The following is a 22,305-nucleotide window of genomic DNA, read 5'->3' as shown; positions in this document are numbered from 1 at the left end:
GAAAAAAAGCTCAGTATCTCTGATCACTAGAGAAATGCAAATTAAAACCACAATGAGATACCATCTCACATCAGTCAGAATGGCTATTATTAAAAAGCCAAAAAATGGCCGGGCATGGTAGCTCATGCCTGTAATCCTAGCACTTTGGGAGGCCGAGGCGGGTGGATCATGAGGTCAGGAGTTCAAGACCAGCCTGGCCAAGATGGTGAAACTCCGTCTCTACTAAAAATACAAAAATTAGCTGGGCATGGTGGCGGGCATCTGTAACCCCAGCTACTCAGAGGCTGAGGCAGAGAATTGCTTGAACTCGGAAAGCAGAGGTTGCAGAGATCATGCCACTGCACTCCAGCATGGGTAACACAGCGAGACTCTGTCTCAAAAAAAAAAAAAAAAAAAAAAAAAGCCCAAAAATAACAGGTACTGATGAGGTTGCGGAGAAAATGGAACACTTATGTACTGTTGGTGGGAGTATAAATTAGTTTAATTACTGTAGAAAGTAGTGCGGTCATTCCTCAAAGAACTAAAAATAGAACTACTATTCAACCCAGCAATCCCACTACTGGGTATATACCCAAAGGAATATAAATTGTTCTACCATAAAGACACATGCATGTGTATATTTGTTGCAGCACTATTCAAAATAGCAAAGACCTGGAATCAACCTAAATGACCACTGTAGATTGGATAAAGACAATGTAATATATATATACCATGGAGTACTATGCAGCCATAAAAAAGAACAAGATCATGTCCTTTGCAAGAACATAAATGAAGCTGGAAGACATCATCCTCAGCAAACTAACAGAGGAACAGAAAACCAAATATTGCATATTCCCACTTATAAGTGGGAGCTAAGTGATGAAAACACATGGACACAAAGAGGGGAACCACAGACACTGTGGTCTACTTAAGGATGGAGGGTGGGAGGAGGGGAGAGGATCAGAAAAAAATAAGTATTGGGTACTAGGCTTAGTACCTGGGTGATGAAATAATCTGTACAACAAACGCCCCATGACATAAGTTTACCTATATAACAAACCTGGACATGTACCCCTGAACCTAAAATAAAAGTTTAAAAAAATATTTGGTTGAATTCACCAGTGAATGAATCTGGGCCTGGTGCTTTCTGTGTTGGAAGGTTATTTTCTATTCTATTTCTTTAACAGCAATAGGTCTATTCCGATTATCTATTTCTTCTTGTGTGAGTTTAGGTAGATTGTGTATTTCAAAGAATTGGCCAATATCATTTACATTACCAAATTTGTGGACATAGAGTTATTTGTAATCTTCCTTTATTACCATTTTCATGTCCATGGGATCAGCAGTGATGGCCTGTCTTTCATTTCTGATACTAGTAACTTGTGTCTTCTCTCTTCCTTTCTTAGCCTAGCTAGAGTTATATCAAATGCTATGGTTTGAATGTTTGTCCCTTCTCACATTAAACTTCATCCTCAGTGCAGCAGTGTTGAGAGGTAGAACCTTTGGAAGGTGACTGGGTCATGAGGGCTCTGCACTCATGAATGGATTGATTCATTCACAGATTAACCAATTAATGGGTTATTGAGGGAGTGGGCTACTTATCACAAGAGTGGGTCTGTTATAAAAGCCAGTTTGGCAGTCTCTCGTAAGCGCTCTCACATGTAACACCCTGCACCTCCTCAGAACTCTGCAGAGAAGACCCACCAGCCAGAAGGCCCACACCAGAAATAGCACATGGACTTCGGACTTCCCACCCTCCAGACCTGTAGGAAATAACTTTCCTTTCTTTATAAATTACCCAGTCTCAGGCATTCATTTATAGCAACAGTAAATGGACTGAGACATCAATTGTACTGATCTTTTCAAAGAATCAGCTTTTGGTTTTATTTTCTCTTTTGATTTCCTGTTTTCAATGCCATTGATTTCTGCTCTAATTATTATTATTTCTTTTCTTCTGTTTACTTTGAATTTAATTTGCTCTTCTTTGTCTAGTCTCCTAAAGTGGAAGTTTAGATTATTGATATTAGATATTTCTTCTTTTCTAACATATGCATTTAATGGTATAAATCTTTCATTAAGCACTGTTTTTGCTGCGGTCCACAAATTTTGATAAGTTGTATTTTCATTTTCTCATAGTTAAAAAATATTTTTAAAATTTCTTTTGAGATTTCTTCCTTGGCCCATGTGATATTCAAACATATATTGTTTAGGCCGTGTGCTGTGGCTCACACCTGTAATCCCAATGTTTTGGGAGGCTGAGACAGGAGGATTGCTTGAGCCTAAGTGTTTAAGACCAGCATTGGCAACATAGTGAGACCCTGTCTTTACAAAAAATTTAAAAATTAGCCAGGCATGGTAGCATGCCTCTGTGGTCCCAGCTACTCAGGAGACTGAGGCAGGAAAATTGCTTGAGCCCAGGAGTTCAAGGATGCAGTAAGCTATGATTATGCCACTACACTCCAGCCTGGGAGACAGAGCAAGACCTCATTTCTAAAAATAAAATACAATAAAAGTATATTCTTAAAGTATTTGGGGATTTTCCAGCTATCTTCCTGTTATTGATTTCTAGTTTAAGTTCATTGTGGTCTCAGAGCTTACTTTGTATGATTTTTATTCCTTTAAATGTGTTAAGGGTGTGTTTTATGGCCTGGAATGGTGAACGTTCCATGTCCCATGTAAGCTTGAGAAGAATGTGAATTCTGCTGTTGTTGGGTGATGTATAATATAAATTTCAATTAGATCCATTTAGTTGATGGTGTTATTTGGTTCTGTTATGTCCTTACTGATTTTCTGTCTGCTGGATCTGTCAGTTACTGACAGAGGGGTGTTGAAGTCTACAACTATACTAGCAGATTTGTTTATATCTCCTTGAAGTTCTATCAGTTTTTGCCTCATGTATTTTGATGCTCTGTTGTTAGGGACATATACAGTAAAGATTGTTATATCTTGTTGGAGAATTGACTTCTTTATCAGTATGTTGTGCCCCTCTTTATCCCTGATAATTTTCCTAGCTCTGAAGTCTACTTTGTCATAAATTAATATAGCTATTCTAACTTTCCTTTGATTTGTGTTAGCATGGTGTGATAGTAGATTGGGGTTGTCAACTTGACTGGATGAAAAGATACTCAGATAGCTGGTAAAGGATCAATTATTCTCAGTGCGTCAGTAGGCACTAAGACCATCCCTCTTCTGCTCAAAGGGTTTGGCTTTTGATTAGAATAATTGGGTTGCCCCAGGTATGTCTATGAGGGTATATCTGGGGGAGATTAGTGTGTGAGTCAGTGGACAAAGTGGGGAAGATCCAGATGTAATGTGAGTGGGCACCATCCAATTGATTGGAGGCCTGGATGGAAGGCAGAGGAAGGGTAAACTCTCTCACTTCTAGAGCCAAGATACCCATTTTCTCCTGCCCTTGGGTGTCAGAACTCTGAGTTCTCCAGCTCTTGTACTCTGGGACTTACACCAGACCCCTTCTCCCCACCAGCTCTCAGGCCTTTGGCTCAGACTGAGAGTTATACCATAGGCATCCTTGCATCTGAGGCCTTCAGACTTGCACTGAGCCAGCTATCAGCTTCCCTGTTTCTCTAGCTTGCAGACAGTCTATCATGGGAATTCTCAGCCTTCATAACGGAGTGAGCTAATTCCTCTAATAAGCCACTTGTCATCTATCTATCAGTCTATCTATCTCCCATCAGTCTACATTTCTGGAGAACCCTGACTAAAAGACATGACATATCTTTCTCCATCCTTTTAATCCATCTGTATTTTTATATTTAGGGTGGGTTTCTTGTACACAGCATATAGTTACGTCTATTTTGCTTTAATTCACTCTGACAATATCTTTTAACTGGTGTATTTACCATTAAGATTTAAGTGATTATTGATAGTTGGATTAATATCTTCTATGCTTGTTACTATTTTATATTTTTGTCCTTGTTCTTTCTTTCTTGTCTTTCATTCTATTTCTGCCTTCTGTCATTTTAATTGATTACTTTATGTAACTCCATTTTCTCACCTCTCAAAAAATCAATTATGTCCCTTTTTAGCTTTTTCTGGTCATTGCCCTTGAGTTTGCAGTATACATTTACAACAAGTCCATGTTCAAATTACACTATACCACTTCATCACAGGTGATACACATACCTTACAGCAGAGTATTCCCAATGCTCCCATCCCTTGTAATGTTACTTTTCCTTATTTAATTTACCCATAAGCTATAACTACCTAATACATTATTGTTGTTTCTGTTGTTATTTTGGACAAACAGGTATCTGTTGGGTCAATTAAGAATTTTAAAAATACTTTATTTACTTTATTTTACTTTCATTTATTTCTCTCTAACACTCTTCCTTTCTTTAAGTAGATCCAACTCTCTTTTTATGTCATTTGCCTTCTCTCTGAAGAATTTTTTTTTAACATTTCTTGCAATGTCACTGGTGACAAATTCTCTCAACATTTATTTGTCTGAGAAAGTCTTTATTTATCATTCAGTTTTGAAGGACAATCTTGCTGGATACAAAATTCTACATTGGTGTTTTTGTTCTTTCAGCACCAAATCTTTCACTTCACTCTCTTCTCGCTTGTATGGGTCTCAAGAGAAATCCGGTATAACACTATCCTTGCTCCTCTATATATAAAGTGCTTTTTACTTCTGACTCCTTTCAAGGTTTTCTTTCTGACTTTGATTTTCTGCAGCTTGAATGTGATATGCCCAGGGATAGATTTTTGTAGTACTGATCCTGCTTGGTGTTCTCTGAGCTTCCTGTACCTGTGGTATGCTATCATTAATTCTGAGAAACTCTCAGTCATTATGGCTTCCAGTATGTCCCCTGTCCCTTTCTGTCTTTCTGCTCCCTCTGATATCACCTTCATACATATGTTAAATCTTTGGTAATTTTCTTGTATTTCTTGGATATTCTGTTCTGTCATTTTCATTGTTTTCTCTCTCTTCATTTCCATTTTGGAAGTTTCTACTGACATTTCTTCAAGCTAGCTGTTTCTTTCTTTGGCTGTGTCCTGCCTCTTGATCAATCAAATAAAAGGCATTCTTCATTTCTAGTAGAGTGTTTTCTTTATTTCTAGCATGTCCTTTTGATTATTATTATTATTATTATTTACTTAATTTTTTTTTTGAGACAGAGTCTTCCCTCTGTCACCTGGGCTGGAGTGCAGTGGCGTGATCTCAGCTCACTGAAGCCTCTGCCTCCTGGGTTCAAGTGATTCTCCTGCCTCAGCCTCCTGAGTAGCTGGGATTACAGGAACCTGCCACCACCCCTAGCTAATTTTTGTATTTTTAGTAGGGACAGGGCTTCCCCATGTTGGTCAGGCTAGTCTCAAACTCCTGACCTCAAATAATCTGCCCGCCTCAGCCTCCCAAAGTGCTGGGATTATAGGCGTGAGCCACTGCGCCTGGCCTATTTTTTGTTTTGTTTGGTTTTGTTTTTGAGATGAGGTCTCACTCTGTCACCCAGGCTGGAGTGCAGTGGCGCAATCACAGCTCACTGCAGCCTTGACCACCAGGCTCAAGTGATTCTCCTGCCTCAGCCTCCCAAGTAGCTGGGACCACAGGCATGCACTACCATGTCTGGAGACTTTTTTTTTTTTTTTTAAGAGAGGCGGTCTCACTATAGTGCTTAGGCTGGTCTTGGATTCCTGAGCTCAAACAATGTTCCTGCCTCAGACTCCCAAAGTGCTGGGATTACAGACGTAAGCCACCACACATGGACCGAATATTATTATTATTATTATTATTATTATTATTATTATTATTATTATTACTGTTAGGAGTTTAGGAATGGAGGTTTAATAGGTAAAAAAAAAATAGAAAGGAAAATAGCTTTCTCTCTAGTGTGAGAGAGGGGACTTCTGAGAGGAAAAGGTCTTGATTATTGTTTTTTAATCCACACAAAGTATAAGTCATTTATTTCTCCTCTAGCCCTGGGCTCAGTACATAGACGGCTTCTCTTCACCCTTTGGGTTAACAATTTTCTCTAGGTTGCTTCTGAAATTATGATAAAGCTCAGCATAGAAAGCCCTCAGGTCAAGCACGGTGTCCCCAATCTCCCTATAGGTGCCTCATCTTGCCCGTGCACCAAGGCCTGGTAATAATCCATTACATGAATTTCCTTGGAGGCCTTGGCCACAGCATCTCCATGTTCTGAGAAGTACTTGGACGTGGTTGTCTGGAACCACTTTGGTCTTGACTGCCTTCATCCTCTCCAGCATCTTCTCCCGGAGTGATATCCCAAAATAATGTCCATCCTCAATCTTGGGGATCAGATGCTGGATCCATGTGATCACGAGAATGCATTTCTCTTTGAGAGTCTAGACTTCTGTCTTATCCAGGGGAACAGGAACAGGACCTTCTCATGCCAGGGAGACTTCTTTCTTCTCCTGCTTAGGTGTTTCCAACTCATCATCCTTGGATAGAGGATCTGGGATGGGGATTTCAGTGGCGCTCAGAGGGAGGTCAGATCAGCCACATTGAAGGAGTCCTCTTGCAAGAGCTGATTCAGATATATGATTTTCTGTGGCAAGAATCTGTAGGGGAATTCCTCAGCCTCCTGGAAAAGATTTTGCCTGAAGACCTCTGCCTGCATGCAGGCCTCCCCACTCAGATGCACTCCACAAGGCTGGGCCATGCTGCTCCAGGTGCTAGATCTCTGGTCTCCTGGCTAGTCCTGATTCTTTATTAAAGTCCCCATCTCTCTGCTTATATTATGCATCTGTTCTTGCATGTTTTTCACTTTTTCCATTAGAGGCCTTAACACGTTAAATAGTTATTTTAAATTCCTGTCAGCAATCCAAAATCTCTACAATATCTGGGTCTGATTATGGTGCTTGTTCTGTCTCCTCAAATTGTTTTTTGTCTTTCACTTTGCCCTGTAATTTTTTGTTGAAGGGCGGATACAATGTACTGAGTAAAAGGAATCTGGGTCTTGCTGCTGCAGTGGGCTTGTGCTCCAGTAAGCAATTTTTTTTTTTTTTTCCAGTCAGGGTCTCTCTCTGTCAACCAGGCTAGAGTGCAGTGGCACAATCTTGGCTCACTGCAACCTCCACCTCCTGGGTTCAAGCAGTTTTCTTTCCTCAGCCACCCGAGTAGCTGGGATTACAGGTGTGTGCCACCACACCCAGCTAATTTTTGCATTTTTAGTAGAGACGGGATTTCGCCACGTTGCCCAGGCTGGCCTCCAACTCCTTGGCTCAAACAATCCACCCACCTCGACCTCCCAAAGTACTGGCATTACAGGCATAAGCCACCACTCCTGGCCTCCAGTAAGCTTTGATTCTGTGTATTAGCTTGTCTCACCAATTGTAGGTGAAGTGTCTTGCCTTGTGACCTCAATCATCTGACTGATAAAGAGTTGTTGATTTTCAGTTTCTGCAGGATTTTTCTTTTTTCTTTTTTTTTGAGACAGAGTCTCACTCTGTCGCCCAGGCTGGGAGTGCAGTGGCGCGATCTCAGCTCACTGCAAGCTCCGCATCCTGGGTTCAAGCCATTCTCCTGCCTCAGCCTCAGCCTCCTGAGTAGCTGGGACTACAGGCACCCGCCACCGCGCCCGGCTAATTTTTTTGTATTTTTAGTAGAGACGGGGTTTCACCGTGTCAGCCAGGATGGTCTCGATCTGCTGACCTCGTGATCCGCCCGTCTCGGCCTCCCAAAGTGCTGGGATTACAGGCGTGAGCCACCACGCCCGGCCTCTGCAGGATTTTTCTTGTTGTGAGAATAGAAGTCATGACTCATAAGTACCTAGCATCTCAGATAAGAAACTAGAAGCTTTCTCACTGAATCCCAATTATGTAACATTTATGTTACATACAATTATGTGTATATACACACAATAAATATAAATGTGTCTAATTTATTTTTAAAAGACTCTAGAAAGATATACACCAAAATGCTAATATTTTTGATATGTGTTGAGCAGATGGTGTAATCATCTATGTAGAAGGTCTAAAACAATCAACAAAAAAAACTGGAACTGATAAGCAATTGTAGCAAAGTTGCAAGATACAAGGTTAATATACAAAAGTCCATTGCTTTCCTGTATACCAACAATGAATAAGTGGGATTTATAATTAAAAACACAATACAATTTACATGAGCACCCACGAAATGAAATCTTTAGGTGTAAGTCTAACAAACGCATCCAAGATCTACGTAAGGAAACCTACAATTTTTTTGATGAACAAAATCAAAGAAGAACTAAATAAATGAAGAAATATTCCCATGTTCATGGATTGGAAGACAATATTGTCAAGATGTCAGTTCTTCCCAACTGGATCTATACATTCGACACAATCAAAATCCCAATCAAAATGCCAGCAAATTGTTTGTGGATATCAACAAATGAAATCTAAAGTTTATATGAAAAGCCAAAAGACCCAGAATAGGCAACATGAAATTGAAGGAGTAGAACATGTCAGATACTTTCTGACTTCAAGATTTACTATAAAGCTATGGTTGTCAAGACAAACATATCAAGGGAAGAAAGCAGAGAGCCCAGAAAGAAACACACATAAATATTGTCGAGTTATCTTTGATAAAGGAGCAGGGAAATTCAATGCTGAGATTTTTTTTTTTTTTTTTTTTTTGAGATGGAGTCTCACTTTGTTGCTCAGGCTGGAGTGCAGTGGCATGATCTCAGCTCACTGCAACCTCTGCCTCCTGGGTTCAAGCGATTCTCCTGCCTCAGCCTCCCGAGTAGCTGGGATTACAGGTGCATGCCACCATGCCCAGCTAATTTTTTGTATTTTTAGTAGAGATGGGGTTTCACCATGTTGGCCAGGATGATCTTGGACTCCAGACCATGTTAGCCAGGCTAGTCTGGAGGTCCTGACCTCAAGTGATCTGCCCACCTGCTTCCCAAAGTGCTGAGATTACAGGCGTGAGCCACTGCACCTCGCTAAGACACTTTTTAAATTCCCTTTTGATACCTTCTTTGAGCCAATGGTTGTTCTGGACTGTGTTTTGTTTCCACATATTTGTGAATTTCTCCATTTTCTTGCTGTTATAGATTAGTAGTTACATTTCATTGTGGTTGAAAAAGGTACTTAGAATTATTTTGAACGTCTTAAATTTGTTAAGACCCATTTTGTGGCCTAATATGTGATCTATCCCAGAGAATGTTTTGTGTGTGCCTGAGAAAAATGTGCATACTTCCGCTGTTGGATAAGAAGTTCTGCATATGGTGGTTAGGTCCATCTGTTCCATAGTGTTGTTCAAGTCAGTGTTTCTTTATTGATTTTCTGTCTGGATGTTCTATCACTTATTGTTAAGTGAGGTATTGAAGTCCCCTGCTATTAATGTATTGCTGTCAATTCCTGTCCTCAGATCTGTCAATATTTGCTTTATATATTTAGGTGCTCTGATGTTGAGTGTGTATATGATTGTTATATTTTCCTGTAGAACTGACCTTTTTATCATTATAAAATGATCTTCCTTGTGTCTACAGACAGTTTTAGACCTAAAGTCTATTTTGTCTGATATGAGTATAGCCACCTCTGGTTTCTTTTGGTTACAATTTGCATAAAATATCCTTTTCTATCCCTTTACTGTCAACCTACATGTGTCTTTAATTCTAAACTGTATCTATTCATTTTGTACACTTTGTATTAAAATTCACAGAAAAGCTGTCTTCTCAAAAGGACTTTTAGATGTAAAATGATAATATCACATCCAAGTGATACATGTACTTATATCCATCGGATTGGCGGTGGAGAGGAACTGGAAGAAATGAAGGATTCTAGACCAGAACAATATAGATGATACTTTCAGATATAACCGTTGTTACATGTGTGTAGCTTATTTAATACTACTGTGTATATAGTAGACGAACTTAAGTCCTTATTTGAAACATCTAGTCTGTCTAGGTGTTTAGAAGTGCACAAAGTATATTAAATGTAGCGGTAATAAAGAACACATTTTGCAAATATCCTTTTGTAAAATTCATATGAAATATTGTCTTTTGGAAATTGAATGATCACACCACTTCTCTGAGCAGTACACATTACTATATTCACGCTGGTTCAGGCAGAAAGGAGGAGAAGGAATTCCAAAGGGTTTGATACTAGTGTGTGTGTGGTGAGGCACAATTGGCCACTGTCCCTTATGTCCGTGCATTATCTTTTACTTGGCTATGTTTATACCATAGAAAAGGACAAGCAAGTCCTGATTTAGAACATCTAGTCCTTCTAGATGTTAAAGAGGTCGCCAGCATATGACAAAAGTAGGGTTAGTAAACTAATACATTGAGTCTATTTTGTATTAAAATTCATAGAAAAGACTGTTCTTAGCCCTTATGGAAGTGAAATTGTGAAAATCCCTGCTAAGTACTATAGATGCTTATATCTGTCCATTGGGTTGACAGAAGTAGGAAGGAAAAGGGTTCTAGGCTAGAATGTTCCTATTTAAAAGATACTTTCAGGCTGGGTACAGGGGCTCATGCCTGTAATCCTAGCACTTTGGAAGGCCAAGGCAGGTGGATCACCTGAGGTCAGGAGTTCAAGACCAGCCCGGACTGAAAGTATCTTTTAAAAAGGAACACCCTAATCAAACAATGTATGATAAAAAGTAGAGCTAGTGGCCAGGCGCGGTGGCTCACGCCTGTAATCCCAGCACTTTGGGAGGCCGAGGTGGGCAGATCACCTGAAGTGAGTAGTTCGAGACAAGCCTGAACAACATGGTAAAACCCTGTCTCTACTAAAAACATAAAATTAGCTGGGCGTGGTGGTGCATGCCTGTAATCCCAGCTACTTGGGAGGCTGAGGCAGGAGAATTGCTTGAACCCTGGAGGCAGAGGTTGTAGTGAGCCAAGGTCCTGCCATTGCACTCCAGCCTGGGCAACAAGAGCAAAACTCCATCTCAAAAAAAAAAACAAAACAAAACAAACAAACAACAACAAAAAAAAACAAAGTAGAGCCAGTGAATTAGCCAATTTGTAAGTATCATCTTATAATTGGTACAAAAAATGAACCTTGGATACAGAATTGTTAACCCATCCCTTAGCAGTGTATATCAGGACTTGTTAGGTAGGCAGCAGAGGAGCAGAAGGAAGTGTGAAGGGAGAGATGTATGCAGATGTGTTCATATTTACATTTTGACTGTAGCCAACCGACGTATGTGCATCTCCTTGGCTGAATTGCAAGAATAAATTAAGTAATTCAACGGAAATATACCTCCTTGCTAACATTTGAATGGTATAGATCTGATATCTTACAAACTATACTTGGTGTACTCTGTTGCTTTATGTTTCACTTTAAATTGAACATTAAGGAAAGCAGTATTTTAATCGGAATTCTGCCAATACCTTTATCTAGAGGAGTGTTGCCATTTTTGTCTTCTATGAAATTTTTGTCTCAAAAGAGGTTGGGATTATACTTTTTTCTAACAGATTGAGTTGGTGTCGTGTATTCTTGGTTATCAAAATATTCATATCACTTTGGGATTTTAAATTGGTAAATATTCATGATGTGTGAAAAAGCATGAAACATACATACTGTATGCTCTCAATCCAATAAAACTGGATATTGTGTCTAAACACACACAGGACCTAGAAGGACACAGCAAACTGTAAACTGCTTGTGATTGTGGACAACTTTGTTATTTGCTTCTTGTGTTTTTCACTTTCCTATAATGCATGTAGTAACTTTTTAAAAATAAAAGTTAGGCCAGGTGTGGTAGCTCACTCCTGTAATCCCAACACTTTACGAGGATGAGGCAGAAGGATCACCTGAAGCCAGAGTTTAAAACATACCTGAGAAACAGAGTGAGACCTCATCTCTACAAAAAAAAATTTTAAATTATAATAGTTGGGCACAGTGGTACATGCCTGTAGCCCCAACTACTCAGAAGGCAGAGGCAGGAAGACAACTTGAGCCCACGAGGTTGAGGTTCCAGTGAGCTATGATCACGCCACTACACTCCAGCCTGGGCAACAGAGCAAGACTGCCACCTCAAAAAAAAAAAAAATTTTTTTTAATAAGGTAATTTTTTTTTTTAAGTTTCTTTTTTTTTATTTTATTTATTTATTTATTTATTTTTTATTTTTTATTATTATTACTATTATTATTATTATACTTTAGGCTTATTACATGTACCATAGAGCCTAAAGTAATAAGGTAATTTTTAAAACCTGGAAACAATAAGTAAAGTGTATCTATTATAGACAGTATATGACTGGATCTTGTTTTTTATTCATTCAGTGACTCTATACCTTTTGTGGGCTTTTTGTTGTTTTATTTTGTTTTTGAGACAAGGTCACTCAGACTGTCACCCAGACTAGAGTTCAGTGGCGAGCTTGGCTCACTGCAGCCTCAACCTCCCGGCCTCAAGTGATCCTCCCACCTCAGCCTTCCTAGTAGCTAGGACTGCAGACATGCACAACCACACCTGGCTAATTTTTAAAATTTTTTTGTAGATATGGGGTTTCCCTATGTTAAAGACATAGTTTGAGCCCAGGCTGGTCTCAAACTCCTGGGCTCAAGGAATCTTCCCGCCTGGGCCTCCCAAATTGTTGGGATTACAGGCATTAGTCACCACACCCAGCCTTTACACCTTTTGATTGGTGAGATTAATCCATTTACATTTAAGTAATTATTGATGAGGACTTACCATTGCCATTTTGTTAATTATTTTCTATTTGTCTTGCATTATTTTGACTCTTGTTTTCTTGCTGTCTTCCTTTGTTGTTTGATGATTTTTGTAGTAATATACTTTGATTTTTCATCTTTTGTGTATCTGTTACAGGTTTTTTTCTTTGCTATTAGATAAAGGCTTGTGTAAAATATCTTATAGTTTTTAACCTTATATTTTAAGTTCAAATGCATACAAAAACACTACCATTTTACTCCCCCACACAAGCACTTTGTATTCTTGTAGACAAAGAATGCTTCTTTTTATATCGTATATCCATTAGCGACATTTTCTCTAATAACTTTTACATTAGGGTTAACAGTAATTTACATACCATCTTTACAGTGTTACATGAATCTGTCTGCGTCTATATATTCACCTTTCCCTGTGTGATTTATGCTTTCATATGCTTGTGTGTGTGTTGCTGTTTAAGATCATTTTATTTCAATTTGAAGAAGTCTCTGAAGCATTTTTTTTTGTTCCAGATAGAAGAAAAAAAAGACTTGACAAGTAAATGATAAGTAAGTTAGGTCTAGTGGTAATGAACTCCTTCATTTTTGTTTGTTTGAGAAAAACTATCTCTCCATCCCTTTTAAAGGATAATTTTGCCTGGTATAGTACTCCTGATTGAAAGTTGGGTTTTTTTCAATATTTAGAACACATCATCCCATTGTCTCCTGGTCTGTGAAGTTTCTGCCAAGAAATCTACTAATATTCTAATAGAAATTCTCTTAAAAGTGACAAATCACTTTTCTCTTGCTGCTTTGAAAATTCTTTATTTGTCCTTAACTTTCAACAACTTGATTAAAATGTGTCTTGGTGTACAGACAAATTCCCAGCATGGTGTTTTGACTTAAGATTTTTTGACTTTACGGTGGGTTTATCAGAACTTAACTCCATTACAAGTTGAGGAGCATCTGGACTTATGATGGTTCAACTTACAATTTTTTCACTTCCTGATGGCTTTATTGGGTATTAAATATATTTCCTTTTTTTTTTTGAGACGGAGTCTCACTCTGTCACCAAAGCTGGAATGCAATGGCATGATCTCGGCTCACTGCAACCTCTGCCTCCCGGGTTCAAGCAATTCTCCTGCCTCAGCCTCCTGAGTAGCTGGGATTACAGGCACATGCCACCACGCCTAGGTAATTTTGTATTTTTAGTAGAGAAAGGATTTCACCATGTTAGCCAGGCTGGTCTCAAACTCCCAACTTCAGGTGATCTGCCTGCCTCAGCCTCCCAAAGTGCTAGGATTACAGGTGTGAGCCACCATGCCTGGCCTAAATATATTTTCAACTTACAATATGTTCATACAGTGGGTTTATCAGGACATCCATTGTTAAGGAGCACTTGTAGTCTTCCGTGGTTGATCCTATTTGGGGATCTTTGAGATTCAGAAATCTGGATGTCCATTTCTCTCCAACAATGTGTGGAAAGTTTTCAGCCATTATTTATTTAAATGAGCCTTCTACCCCTTTCTCTGTTCCCCTTCTAGAACTCTTATAATATGTGCATTGGTTCACTTAATGGTGTCCTATAAATCCTGTAGTCTTTTTTCACTCTTTTTTCATTTTTTTATCCTCTGACTAAATAGTATTAAATGGCCTGTCTTCAAGTTTACCGATTTTTTTTCTTACGCTTGATCAAGTCTACTGTTGAAGCTGTTTACTGAATTTCTCATTTCATTCATTGCACTCTTCAGCCCCAGAATGTCTGAGGTTTTAAGATTATTTTATCTCTTTGTTGAACTTCCCATTAGGTTTGTGCATTGTTTTCCTGATTTAATTGGGTTGTCTGCTTGTGTTCTCTTGTAGCTCACTAAGCTTCCTTAAAACAATTATTTTGATTTCCCTGTCAGGCAATTTGTAGATTTTCATTGCTTTAGGGTCAATTATTGAAAAATTATTGTGTCCTTTTGGTGGTTTCATGTTTCCTTGATTTTTTGTTTGTTTGTTTCTTATAGCCATATGTTGGTGTTGGTATCTATGCACTTGTGGAAACAGTCACTTCTTCCAGACTTAACAGGCTGGCTTCAGTGGGGAAAGACCTACAACTACAGGTGGGTGTGAGGGTGTTGGCTGGGTGGAGTGTGGCGATCCTACTCTGGCAGGGCGGGGAAGGTAGCAACAGTTCTGCCTTCAGGAAGGGCATGGTGGTGTAGTTTCCATGGAGCTCTGTCTGCTGAGGTCAGACAAAAATTAGCCAGATGTGGTGGTGCATCCCTATAGTCCCAGCTACTCGGGAGGTTGAGGCAGGAGAATCGCTTGAACCCAGGAGGCAGAGGTTGCAGTGAGCTAAGATCACACCACTGCACTCCAGCCTAGGCAACAGAGTGAGACTCTGTCTATAAATAAATAAATAAATAACACTTTCAAATTAGAGCCTTTCTTACATGTGTACCATTTATTCAACATTACTGTGTATATGGTGGAAAACTTAGGCCCTATTTGAAACACCTAGTCTTCCTAGATGTTTAAAAGTGCACAACATATGCTAAAAGTAGAGGGCTACAGTAACACCGTTTAAATATTTTTTTGTTATCTCACAGGAGTGGTTGCATTTGGGAAAGGAATTGTGAAACTGGATGTTTTGATGCTGACTAATCACTGGGTGGTGGTGGGTAGGGAGAGAAGGAAGCATGCAGAGAGAAGGGTTCTCTACCCATAAGCTAAATTAGTTCAGATTGTCTAACCATTGTTCTATATGTGCATTTTAGTTAATATTCCTGTGTATTAAAGGCTAAGCAAGTCCTAATGCCTAAAATATGTTAAAAGTAGAGGTAGTTAAGCAATTTAATGCAGAAACAGAAAACAAAATTCTGTGTGTTCTCACTTATTAGTGGGAGCTAAACACTGAGTACATGTGGACATAAAGATGGGAACAATAGACACTGGGAACTACTAGAAGGGGGAGGGATGGAGGGGAGCAAGGGCTGAAAAACATTGTTGGATTCTATAGTGGTCCTTAGTGGCCAAGGTTGCAAATGGCTGTTGCTGTGGTGAGGGTTGTTGGGGTCCTTGGTGTTAAAGGCTACTGGGGCCCAGTGGTCTTCTTTTATCTCACTGGGAGATGTCATGCCCAAGAGAGTCCCTCTTTGCAACAGGTCTGGCTTGTAAATACACTCACTGCAGTGACTGTGCTGGTGTCTGAGGCATGGGAGCATGCACGGTAGCCATGGAGCTAGGGTCTGGAGCATGCACGTGATTGTGGGAAGGAGGTAGTGGCTTTGGCCCTGAAGGAGGGCAGGACACAGTGGTGGTTCTTACTCTTGTGGAAACATAATAGCAGCTCCTTCCTCAAGGCAGGAACAGCTTTGTAGACTCCAGGAAGCTTCATTACACGGGCTCAACATCATTGAAGACCGTGGGGAGAAAGCTGTTAGTGTTCTTGGCAGTGATGAGGACCACTGGGGTCCTCCTGCTCCCTTTTTCCCCCACAGGGAGAGGTCATGCCAAGGGATCACTCTTGGCACCTACCTATACCAGACTGAGGGAGGGGTAGCATGGGTTAAAATGCTTCCTACACTTTTCTATGTGGTCATCCTCAGTTTTCATGCTCCACTGGGTTACTATAGTTCCTTTATTGTACTCTAGAGCTCTCCCATAACTATTTTCATTGGCAAGTAGCTGTTTGTTCATTGTTTTTGTTGGGGAGATAAGCACTGGTGCCTCCTAGTCCACCATCTTGCTGACATCACTCCTCATCAATAAGTATAAAATTTTTCTTAATTGACATTACAGTGAATAGATCTGATAGCTACCTCCTTTATCAAGTGACCAGAGTTAAGATGACAAATAATGGGATAAATTGACATCCTGCACTTCATGATAGGATTCTCCCAGAAGATCCAGCATTGCTTCAGACATAGTCATGACAAAAATGTATAAATCATGAAGCAACACCAGATGATTCCAAACTGAGAGGCAGTCTACAAAATAACTGGCCTGTAGTTTTCATTAAGTGTTAAGGTTATGTGAGCCAAGGAAAGATGAACTCTTCCAGATAGAAGGAAAAAATACATGACAAGTAAATGATAATCCTGACTTGAATGTTGGACCTACTAAAGAATGTTATTGGATAATTGGTGAAATTTGAACAAAGTCTGGGGATTAGAGGGTAGTATTGTATCACTGCTAATTTTCTGATTTTGATGGTTTCACTTTGGTCATGAAGAAAAGTAATCTTGTCTTTTATGAAATATACACTGAAGTATTAAGGGGAAATGGGGCATCATATCTGCAACTTACTCTCGAATGAGAAAAAATATACAGGTGTGTGTGTGTGTGTGTGTGTGTGTGTGTGTGAGAAGAGAGAGAATGATAGTAAGGTCAATGCAGTAAAATGCCAACAATGCAGGAAACTAGGTGAAAGGTCTACAAAAATTCTGCATCATTTTTGTAATTTTTCTTTATATTTTAAATTTCTCCAAAAGACAGTCTTTAAAAAGCTTTAAAAGCACAAGCAATTTTTTTCTACACAATATTAGATAAATAATAGCGAACGTTATAGGCAGATATGACAAAAACTAGCAAATGACTGGAGGTTGGGACTCCATGCTGAATCATCCTGCAGCTCCTGAACTTATCTTGATTTTGCAACAAGCGAAGGCAGCCTGCCCAGAATAGGCTCCACTAAATAGGAACGTGGAGAGTCAAAGCCATTCCTCAGCTTCTCCCAGAACATTTGACTTTGATTTCATTACCCAAATATTTAGGCAGTAATAATGATAATGGCAGTAATAATATTACCTAACCAACTCTGTAGGAATTACCTGTACTTCTTAATAGCCCTTTGACATTAATTTAGCCATAAACCAATCTATTTAAGCCACTCATCAGCAAATCAAATTTTTAAGACTTTCTACTTAAAAAAAAATACTTATTATTTACCATAACCTTCATTTATATACTTGTCATTTGGGAAGGAACTGCCAGATTCAGTAGACATTTTCTCACCTATTCCCAAATAGAGTCCCTTTGGTGGCCGAGTCAAGATGTAGCTTATTTGCATCATTCTCACCATTTTCTCACTGCCTTTCCCATCAATACAGCTGCAATTCAGAATCTTGCCCTTCATTGTTTCTCTATAATTTGCAAATGTCTCTCTTTTGTCTCTGTTATGCTTCCTTAAGACTTACAGATTCCTCTTCATTCAAACACAATTTATTCCCTTTCATAAATTCACTATTCATGTCATGCCCACCTAATAATTTACAGTTTTGTTTGTTTGTTTTTCAGATGGAGTCTCTCTCTGTCGCCCAGGCTGGAGTGCAGTGGCATAATCTCGGCTCACTGCAACCTCTGCCTCCTGGGTTCAGGCGATTCTTCCTTCTCAGCCTCCCGAGTAGCTGGGATTACAGGTGTGTGCCACCACGCCAGGCTAATTTTTGTATTTTTAGTAAAGACGGCGTTTCACCATGTTGACCAGGCTGGTCTCGAACTCCTGACCTCAGGTGATCCACCCGCCTCAGCCTCCCAAAGTGCTGGGATTATAGGCGTGAGCCATCACGCCTGGCCTATAATTACGAGCCAAACACAGTGGCTCATGCCTGTAATCACAGCACTTTGGGAGGCTGAGCCCAGGAGTTTGAGACAAGCCTGGGCAATATGGTGAAACCTCATCTCTACCAAAAACACAAAAATTAAGGTTGGGTGCCTTGGCTCACACCTGTAATCCTAGCACTTTGGGAGGTCGAGGTAGGAGGATTACTTGAGCCCAGGAGTTCAAGACTAGCCTGGGCAACTTAGCGAGACCCTGTCTCTAAAAAAAAAAAAAAGAAGGAAAAAGATACAAAAATTAGCTGGGCATGGTGGCATGTACCTGTAGTCCCAGCCACTTGGGAGGCTGAGGCTGGAGGATCACCTGAGCCTGGGAGGTTGGGGCTGTGGTGAGCCATGATCACACCACTGTACTCCAGCCTGGGTGACAGAGTGAGACCTCATCTCAAACACACACACACACACACACACACACACACACACACACACACACACACTACCCATAGAGAGCTTATAATTTTGATGGGAAGAAAGTTGTATTAATTTGTAACAATACTTTACAAGGATAACGCCACTGTGTGTTAACATGAAGTTCCTGTTGTTGCCACAGAATATACTGCACTATGTCCTGGCACATTCATTTCAAAGCAATGTCGGCAAATTAACAATATCATCTTGACCAGCTCATCTAAGTAGATAACTAGTTTGCATCCCAGTTCATAACACTGTTGCACATGCTCCCTACACTGAAAAAAAAAATATATATATATATATATATAAATCTCAGCATTCCGTTTTGTATAAACGGGCCCAAACATAGCATGCTTTTCTATTTATTGTTTCCACTGCAATCTCTGTACTTACATTCTGTGAAATGAATTCAGGTTTCAAATGAGAGCAGAAAAAGGTCATGCAACATCAGAGTATGACCTCTACGGGAAACCTCTAGTTGGGTTTTTCTTATGTGCCAGCCCGTGCTCCAAAACTTTATATGTATGATATATTTAAATCCCCTAAACAATCCTCATGTTATGGACTGGATTTATATGTCCCCCTAAAATTCACATGGCCAAATCTAATCCCTATTGTGATGGTATCTGGAGGTAGGGCCTTTGAGAGTTGATCAAGTCACGAGGGTGGGGCCCTCACACTGCAGTTAGTTCCCTTGTGAGAAGAGAATAAAGAGCTAATTCACACTCCTTCTGCCACGCGAGGAGAAAAGAAGTACAAAGTCTGCAATGTGGAAGAAGTCCTTCAACAGAACCCAATCATGCTGGCACCCTGATCTCCGACTGCCATCCTCCAGAACTGTGAGAAATAAATATTTGTTGTTCAAGCCACCCAATCTATGCTGATTTGTTATAGCAGCTTGGACTAAGACACATAATGATGTAGACACTGTTCTAACCCTAATTTAAGTGATGAGGAAACAGTCATAGAAATGCTGTAGCTAGATAAAATACAAGATTTGGGATGGGTGTGGTGGTTCATGCCTATAATCCCAGGGCTTTGGGAGGCTGAGGTGGGAAGACTACTTGAGGCCAGGAGTTAGAGACCAGCTTGGACAACACAGACCCCATCTCAACAAAACATAATAATAAAAATTAGCCTGGCATGGTGGCTGATGCCTGTAGTCCTAGCTACTTAGGAGGTTAAGGTAGGAGGATAACTTGAGCCCAGGAGTTCAAGGCTGCAGTGAGCTATGATTGCGCTACTGCACTCCAGCCTGGGTGAGAGTAAGACCCTGTCTTAAAAAATAATAATAATAATAAATAAAAATAAAAAATACAGTGTGTCTGAAATATATTCAAATGAAATATATTTTCATTTGAAAAAAGTGGCAACCGTACATAGAAAAAGTAAGTAAGTTGACCAAGGCCACACAGCCACACAGCTGTTAGCAGTGGTAACTGGCTCCAGAGCTCACACTTTTATTTCAAAAATCCTGTAAGAAGTAAATGAGGGGCAAGGCATGGTGGCTCATGCCTATAATCCTAGCATTTGGGAAGGGTAAGGGGGCGGATCATTTGAGCCCAGGAGTTCGAGACCAGCCTGGACAACATTTCTACAAAATGTAGCCAAGGGTGGTGGCATGCCCCTGTAGTCCCAGCTACTTGGGAGGCCAAGGTGGGAGAATCACTTGAGCCTAGCAGATGAAGGCTCCAAGGAGCCAAGATTGCGCAACTGCACTCCAGCATGGGTGACAGAGCAAGACTCGCTCTCAAAAAACAGAAAAGAATTAAGTGAAATAGTCCATATAAATAGCTTAGCATGGTGTCTGGTATCTAGGAAGGATCCACACACTAGTTGTCACTAATAATTCCAATAACCAGTCTTGTTGTTAGCTCATTGAACTCCTCTGTTCCTGAGATCTTCAATATCCTTAACAGCCCACTACCATTTCATTCCTTGGACCTTCAAAGCCCATGGACTTCTAGCTTCTTCCCAATTCCTAACTCCTAAGCCCTTCCATTCCTCTCCTCTCACACTGTTACTCATTCTCACAAGACCTGCTTTTCAATTACATTAATTAAGACCCTCTTGTCACTAGGCTGTCACTGGGTTCTCCATCAGTCCCTGCCACCTCAGCAGCACGTCACTTCTGGCAAGCCTCAGTTCTTCCACCATCCTTTCTCCATCTGGGATCTCCAGGAGTCCTCTCAATCTCTTCACCTGAGAACATTTGACAGCTGTGGTCATTGACTTTACTCCCGATGCAGCCTTTTCAGCACCAGTGGTTTCTCTAATGCTGTGTGGCAATGTTTTGTCTCTAGTTTCTTGCCATCTCCTAAAATGCTTTTGCTAATCAATAAATGGAGCTGGGACAACTAGACATCCACAGGCAAAATAATGAAGTTGGACCCCTACCTCATACCACATAGAAAAATTAACTCAGAATGGATCCAAAATCTACAGGTAAAAGCAAAAATTATGAAACATCCAGGAGAAAACACAGGGGTAAGTCTTTGTGACCTTGGATTAGGAAATACACTCTTAAATAGAACACCAAAAGTACAAGCAACAAAAGAAAAGATAGATAAGTTACACTTTGTCAAATTAAAAGCATTCGTACGTCAAGGACACTATCAGGAAAGTGAAAAAACAATCCACAGAGCAGGAGAAAAAAATATATATATTAAGGATGTAGTATCCAGAATATATAAAGAACTCTTACAGCTCAACAACAAAATGGCAAATATTCCAACATAAAAATGGGCAAAGAATTTTAATAGACATTTATCCAAAGAAGAGATACAAATGACATAAGCACATGAAAAGATGCTCAATGGCATCAAGTCATCAGGGAAATACAAACCAAAGCCACAAGAGATACTGACTCACATCCAGTAGGATGGATGGAATCAAAAAGACAGACAATAACAAGTGTTGACAAGGATGCAGTGAAGTTGGAAACCTCATACACTAACCCTCATACACTGCTGATGGGAATGTATAGTAGTGCAGGCACTTTGGGAAACAGTTTGGCAGTTCCTCAAAAAATTATAGTTATCAAATAACCCACCAATTTTACTCCTTGATACGTAACTAAGAGAAATGGAAACATATGTCCACACAGACTCTACCATGAATATTCATAACAGCATTATTTGTAATAGCTAAAAAGTGGAAACAACCCGACTACCTGTCAACTGATGAATGAATTAAAAAACAGGCATTATATCCATACAACGGAATCTCATTCACCACAAAAAGGAACAAAGTACTGATACATGTTATAACACCAATGAACCTGGAAAACATTGTGCTGAGAGGAAGAAGCCAGTCACAAAAGACCACATAGTATATGCTTCCATGTATATAAAATGTGAAAATAGGCAAATCCATACAGACAGAAAGCAGATCAGTTGTTGTCAGGGGCTAGGGGTGGAGGAAATGGATAGTGACTGTTTACTGGGTTTCTTTTGGGGATGATGCAAATGTTCTGAAAGTGGACAATGATAATGGGTGCACATCTTGTGAATATCCTAGAAGCCACTGAATTACACACTTTAAAGGGGCAAATTTTATGGTATGTGAAAAATTTTTCAATAGTAAATACTTGACCAAAGTTCATTCCTCTCCTGAAGTAGACCTTGGTACCACTTGCCCTTGGGAGAAACTCTGCCCCTCTTCTTTCACCTAAAAATTAACTCCACCAGACATAAAGTCCCTCAAATCCAACTCTGACCTCAT

The 22,305-nt window shown here is 39.8% G+C and overlaps 1 protein-coding gene and 1 pseudogene across 1 annotated transcript in view; both read right to left on the bottom strand.

The window, feature by feature from the left end:
• Positions 1-22,305, bottom strand: part of DPYSL2 (dihydropyrimidinase like 2) — a 143,280-nt gene that overhangs the window by 102,937 nt on the left and 18,038 nt on the right. The gene's annotated exons all lie outside the window — the stretch shown is intronic.
• On the bottom strand, positions 5,844-7,768 carry LOC100447217 (proteasome activator complex subunit 2-like; annotated as a pseudogene).

Source organism: Pongo abelii, chromosome 7 (assembly GCF_028885655.2).
Source record: "Pongo abelii isolate AG06213 chromosome 7, NHGRI_mPonAbe1-v2.0_pri, whole genome shotgun sequence".
In the NCBI taxonomy this organism is placed as follows: Eukaryota; Metazoa; Chordata; class Mammalia; order Primates; family Hominidae; genus Pongo; species Pongo abelii.
Note: the sequence above shows the minus strand (reverse complement) of the source record. Positions and strands in the feature narration are given on the sequence as shown.